Here is a 7,431-nt window from a genome sequence, read left to right as displayed (position 1 = left end):
CACAGCTGTCCTTTTCGGAAATGTGTCTTCTCAGTCATTTATCAGCCAGTTATCAGGGTATAGTGACTCCATGGCCTTGGGCATTTGACACACTGGAAATGTGCAGAGGCAATAGGCTTTTTTATTGGCCCTAGGCCAGGAAGCTGTCTCACAGAAGCTAAGGCCAATTAGCTTTCATTAGGGGAGGAAGCTTTCCTAGGGAAACTGCTAGAACAGGGATGGGAAATCTGTGGTCTCAAGACCACAGGTTTCCCACCCCTGTGCTAGAGAAACTGGGGCTGAAGGATGTGCTATGGGAGTGGTGCATGAAGAAGCTTTTTTTAGGGTGAGGTATGTATGCTATATCAGCTGGTGTCCTACTGCAGCTTTTGATAGCTTTTTATCACTTATTTTAAATGGGGTTGGAGTGATTTGCTTGATTTATGTAACTGAATATGCACCCTAATAAAGATTTTCTTTGCATATGCAATGCATAGTTAAAGTTAGGTTAATTTGTCTATTTTTTGAAACTTCTAAGTTGTGTTAGAAAGAAAACAGTTAACAGGGAATTCAGTTTCATATAAAACTATTCATGGTTCTAATCCATTTGTTCATAATTGCCCTGCATATTTATAATTGCAAACAGAATGTTATAACTTTTTATAAACTAAAATTAGAAAAAAATGACATTCATTTATCACTTTGAAAAGTGATAGCACCGACAATTGGTTAAAATACATACTGATTTGATAGAATAATACAATATATTAGAAGAGCACTATGCTAATAGATGAACAGTATTTAAAATGTTGATGAAATTGTAATGCATCTTGGGACATATAGTGAATATTCATTTCCCCCAAGACAACTCATCTAATCTCCATCTAATAATATACCATTCTAATTATGCAGTTAGCTTTAAATTAACATGTTTACCAAGGATACGCATTTTAATTTCATCTAAATTCATCTTAATTTGGTTACAAAATATGAATGATTTTTATTTATCCACTGGTATACATTTTAACTCTCATGGAAATCGACAATCACTGTTTGTGTAACTTATATGAAAGCATAATTTCTGGTTTGAGCTAAAGGTTTCACAGTTCTGCCATTCTACATGACTGTAAGAAAACTTACAGCTTAATATTGACTGAGAAACAAAACAAATAGTTATTTAGGAAATAAGACTGCTGATTTGCATGTATGTTTCTGGAAGAAAGAAATCATATCTGCTACCTACACAGTGACCAAAATGTTATTGAAAATAATATTAATAAATATTTGCTGAGTGAATAAGAGACATAATTTGATGACAATTTAATTCTTCCTACTCAAGAAAAATGTAATGCCTGAAACCACATACCTTTAAGACTTCAAAAATCAATGCTGTAAATTGTGAAAAGAATTAAATTTTAGGAAATAAGATTAGAAATTGTTATGCTATGAACAAGATTTTGAAGGTTTATGGATCTGAAAAGTGACCTAATTATTAGGACTGTCTCTAAGTCATCTAGCATAAATAAAGTAGTGCAACATTATTCATTGGAATTCATTCTTCTCTTCAGTACTGTATCTCCAACTTGATAATTTGTTTTCTATACAATGTGAGATGTGGAAGATTTTCTTGAATTGTGGTTCATAATTAGAAGTCATTTCTCAACTTTATAGTTACTGAGCAATGTCTTGCTCAGATTTATCTTGGAAATATTATAAAGAAGGCATCTAACCTCTGTCTCCTGTCATTAAACAAATAGTTTACTTAAATTGAATATCTACCCCATATAATATGTGGTTTAGAGTCTATCAGTCAATAAGAATTTGTTACAGCACCTAATATGTACCAGATATTGTGACATGCCCTGGACATTAAAAAAGCCTACTCTCTGCCCTCAAGGAGCTGACAGTTTAATATGTGAGACAGAAAAAAATAATTATCTATAAATACAAATGCACTGCATGGGATACATTAAACTAACTACAGAAGGTGAGCATTAGCATTGAGGTGGATTTAGAAAGGCTTCTTAAACAAGATATTATTTGAGGTGAAATCTGAAGGAGGCTAGAGAACCTAGGAAAAAGAGCTGGAGAGGGAGAAAATTCCGGGCAAGAAGCACAGCCCATGGAAATCCACTGCTGGAAAATCAAGTGTTATGTGGAAGAGAGAGCCAGGAGACCATCACCATTTAATTAAAATTATGTGGAGGGTAGTAAGATGCAAAAATACCTGGAAATATATGAAGATACCTGGAAATGAAGGGGGCATGGCATGATCAGATGTTCTTTAGGAAGATCATTTTGATAGCTGAGTGGAGGAAGGACTTCAAAGGGGAGAGAGTAGAGGCAAAGTGACCAACAGAAGATTATTTCATTAGTTCAGGTTTGAGGATATTAAGGCCTGAACCAGGGTCAGAAGGGAGAAGGGGTTGTACACATAATTCACACATTATTGTAAAGGTTAAATGTTTATACATTATTGTGAAGGTTAAATTGGCAGGAATCATAAGTAGATAGGATAACACAGGTTTCTAGCCTAAGTGTCTAGGAAGATGACTATGATATTGACAGTAATAGGAAAGTTGACAAGAGGGAAGGGTTGGGGGTGGAGGGGTATGTGGGAAGATAATAATCTCAGATCATACTGTATGATTATATGCTGGAATTGGGATAATAGAAGACCATTCAAATGTCAGCTCCCTTGATATAGCAAAGTTTAACTTGGGAATTGAGCTATAACTTTCCTATCCTGGATTATAGTCCTTAATGCTTCTACTTTTATAAAGTCAACAGTACCTTAAACCAGTAACTCATTAGATCCCAAACTGGATGGCATAACTGTTTAGCTTTCCGAAACTAGAAAGATGAATAGTTATGATCCAGGATGGGAGGATTGCATGGGATCTGCTGAATTGATAGGTTTGACTGCCACCCTCACCTTAGAAAGTTCAGAAGGTTATCAGAAAGTGTTAAGAAAATGTCAAACTACCTAAAGATGTAATTACTCCTACACTGAGAGGAAGAGCAAAGATGGCAGAGTAAAGGCAGGGAATCACCTGAACTCTCTGCCAAACTCCTCCAAATACATTTAAATAATGACTCTGAAGAAATTCTTCAGTGGCAAAACACACACAAAGATGGAGTGAAACAATTTTCCAGCCCATGACAACTTAGAAAGTCAGCAGGAAATATCTGTTGCACCAAGGTGAGAAAGGAGTGTAGTTCATTGCAGGCTGCACCAGCACAAACTGGGCCCCCAGAAAAGCAGGAGTAGGCCTTGGGAATGAATGAATCAGCAGCAGCAGTGACTGCTTCTAGGGCTCTCAGTCCACAGATGGTAAAGGGGTCAAACAACTGATCATAAGGAGCTTAGAAGGGGTCTCTTTGCTAGCACTGGAAACAGGACTCTGTTGCTTTGCCCATACTCAGATCCAGGTAACAGACCTGGGTGGCAATCTGAGGGCAAGGAGCAGTATAACCAAAGCACAGCTTGCACCCACATAGGAGTGGGGATGATCCTCACAGTTGCAGGGCAGAAAAGAGTGTTTATGGTCACTCACAGACCAGAGCACAGGAGAGGGGAGTAATAAATACCACCTCTCCTTAGATCATGCCGCCATAAAAGAGTTGAAATTTTGAAAGTCCCTAGAAGTACCTTTTAAAACATTTGCACAAAAAAACTTGAAGTTTGGGACAGTGCTCACTCTACTCAGGAAGAAGAGCCCTACTTTAGCAAAGAGTTAAATGTCAAGTAATATGCTGGGGAAAATGAGCAAAGAAAAGAAAAAAATGACCACAGAAAATTACTATGGTGACAAGGAAGAACAAAACACATACCCAGAGGGTGATAACAAAGTCAAAGCTTCAACATTCAAAGTTTTCATGAAAAAATAAGAATTGGTCTCACGCCATACAAGAGCTCTAAAAGGATGTGGAAAATCAAATAAGAGAGGCAGAGAAAAATTGACAATCAAGAAATGAGAGTGATGCAAGAAAATCATGAAAAGTAGTGTCAATAGTTTGGTAAAGGAGACACACGCAAAAAATACTGAAGAAAATAACATGGTAAAAGACAAACTAAGCATGGGGGCAGGGATAGGATGTCCATTATCACCATTGTTATTCAATATGGTAGTAGAAATGTTAACTTTAGCAGTAAGAGAAGAAAAAGAAATTGAAGGAATTAGAATAAGCAAAGAATAAACTAAGTTATCACTCTTTGCAGATGATATGATGACATACTTACAGATTCCTAAAAAATCAAGTTAAAAAAATATTTGAGGTGGGGGGGTGGAACCAGGATGTGGCTGGAAAGCAGGGACTTGCTTAAGCTCTCCCCCAGGTACCTCCACACACTGCAAAAATGTCTCTGAACAAATTCTAGAGCTGCAGAACACATGAAATAGCAGAGAAAAGCAGGGCTCCAACCCAGGAAAGGCTGGATGGTCTCTGGGAAGGGTCTATTGCATGAAGCTGGGAGCTGAATAGAGCAAAGCCCAGGGTGGGCTGTGTCAGGACCAATCAGACTGAGAGCAGGGCAGAACAAGCCGTAGGGCCCTGAGTCATTGAGCTGTGGCAGTTCCCAGACTTCTCAACTCACAAACACCAAAGAGCAGGTTAGTGGGAAACTTTGGGATCACCGTGAAAGGAATGTATGGTCGGCCATAGACCTGGGGGTGGCAAAAGTGGTGCAGCTCTGGGGCTGCTTCCAGAGTTCCAGTTGCAGTTGCTTTGAGCCCCAAGCCTACCCAGTGGGAGGAATTAAGTGGCAGATCACAGCAGGAGTGCAGAGCCTGCTTGAATCTGGGTCGAGGTAAGGGTTGGCGGTTCTTGGGGGAGGAGGAACGCTGGTGTGGCAGAGCTTGCTGTGCAAAAGTAGCTCCAAAAACAGCAGCATAGCCCTTAAAGTTTGGGGCAAAGTACTCTCTACAGGCAGTCATACACGGAAAAAAAGCTCAAGTGTCAAGTAATTGGTTGGGATCATGAACAGGCAGAGAAAATAGACTCAGATTCAGACCCAGTCTTTAGAATCTTTTTGGTGACAAAGAAGATCAAAACATACAGCCAGAAGTCAACAAAGTCAAAGAGCCTACATCAAAAGCCTCCAAGAAAAATATGAATTGGTCTCAGGCCATGGAAGAGCTCAAAAAGGATATGGAAAAACAAATAAGAGAAGTAGAGGAAAAATCGGAAACACAAATGAGAGTGATGCAACAAAATCATGAAAAACAAGTCAATAACTTCCTAAAGGAGACCCAAAAAGACACTGAATAAATAAGACCTTAAAATGCACTAACTCAAATGGCAAAAAAGCTCCAAAAAGCCAATGAGGAGAAGAATGCCTTGAAAGGCAGAATAAGCCAAATGGAAAAGGAGGTCCAAAAGCCCACTGAAGAAAATGCCAACTTAAAAATTAGATTGGAGTAAGTGGAAGTTAATTACTTTACAAGAAATCAAGAAATTATAAAACAGAACCAAAGGAATGAAAAAAATGGAAGACAATGTGAAATATCACATTGGAAAACCCACAGACTTGGAAAATAGATCCAGGAGAGATAATTTAAAAATTATTGGACTACCTGAAAACCAAGATCAAAAAAATAGCCTAGATATCATCTTTCAAGAAATTATCAAGGAAAACTTCCCTCATATTCGAGAACCAGAGGCTAAAATAGAAATTTAAAGAATCTACCTCTTGAAAAAGATCCCTAAAAGAAAACTTCTAGGAATATTGTCACCAAATTCCAACATTCCCAGGGCAAGGAGAAAATATTGCAAGCAGCCAGTAACAATTTGAGTATTGTGGAAACACAATGAGGACAACACAAGATCTAGCAGCTTCTACATTAAGGGATCAAAGGGCTTGGAATATGATATTCCAGAGGTCAAAGGAGATAGGATTAAAACCGAGGATCACCTGCCCAGCAAAACTGAGTATAATTCTCCAAGGTAAATTATTTATTTTCAATAAAATAGAGGATTTTCAAGCTTTATCAGCCAAAAGACCAGAGCTGTTTGACTTTCGAACACAAGAATCAAGAGAAGCATGAAAAGGTAAACAAGAAAGAGAAATCATAAGGGACTTACTAAAATTGAAATATTTTGTTTATATTCCTACATGGAAAGATTGTGTAATTTGTGTAATTTGTGTAAATTGTGTAATTCATGAGACCTTTCTCAATATTAAGGTAGTTGAAGGGAATATACATATCTCTGGACAGAGGGCACAGGCTGAGTAGAAATGGGGAGAAAATTTGTAATTCAAACTCCTTGTGAAAATCAATGCTGAAAATTGAAAATATTAAATAAAAAAAGAAAAAAAAATCTTCCAATTTCTAAACTCCCTCCCCACTCCAAGATGGCATATATTCTGATTGCCCTGTTCCCCAGTCACCCCTGCCTTTTGTCATCCCCCTACCCCCTACCCAATCCCTTTCCTTCTTATTTTCTTGTAGGACAAGATATATTTCTATGCCCCATTGCCTGTATATCTTATTTCCCAGTAGCATGCAAAAAACAACTCTTTTTGAGCATCTGCCTTTAAAATTTTGAGTTCCAAATTCTCTCCCCATTCCCACCCCACCCACGGTCCCTAAGAAGGCAAGCAATTCAACATATGCCACATGTGTATCATTATGTAAAACCCTTCCACAATACTTGAGTTGTGAAAGACTAACTATATTTTGCTTCTTCCTATCCTTTCCTCCTTTGTTCAGTTTTCCCCTTGACTCTTTCCCTTTCTGAAAGTGTTTGCTTTTGATTCCCTCCTCCTCCTATCTGCCCTCCCTTTTATTGTCCCACCTTTTATCTCCTTCCTCCTTCTTTACTGTGGGGTAAGATATGCAACTGAGTGTGTATGTTATTCCCTCCTCAGGTCAAATCCGATGAGAGCAAGATTCACTCATTCACCCTCACCTGCCTCCTCTTCCCTTCCAAAAGAACTGCTTTTTCTTGCCACTTTTATGCGAGATAATTTATTCCATTCTATCTCTATCTTTCTCCCTCTCTCGTTATATTTCTCTCTCATCTCTTAATTTTATTTTATTTTTTGTATATTATCCCTTCATATTCAACTCACCCTGTGCCCTCTGTCTGTGTGTGTATGTGTGTGTGTGTGTGTGTGCGCACGCATGCACACGTCCACATGTATTCCCTTCAGGTATCCTAATACTGAGGTCTCATGAATTATACACATCATCTTTCCATGTGGGAATGTAAACAAAACAGTTCAACTTTAGTAAGTCCTTTATGATTTCTCTTTCTTGTTTACCTTTTTATGCTTCTCTTGATTCTTGTGTTTAAATGTCAAACTTTCTATTCAGCTCTGGTCTTTTGGCTGAGAAATCTTGAAAGTCCTCTATTTTATTGAAAATCCATATTTTGCCTTGGAGCATGATACTCAGTTTTGCTGGGTAGGTGATTCTTGGTTTTAATCCTAGCTCCATTGACCTCTGG

This window comes from Trichosurus vulpecula, chromosome 4 (assembly GCF_011100635.1).
Source record: "Trichosurus vulpecula isolate mTriVul1 chromosome 4, mTriVul1.pri, whole genome shotgun sequence".
Lineage (NCBI taxonomy): Eukaryota > Metazoa > Chordata > Mammalia > Diprotodontia > Phalangeridae > Trichosurus > Trichosurus vulpecula.
The sequence above is the reverse complement of the archived record's forward strand: the minus strand, read 5'-3'. Positions refer to the sequence as shown.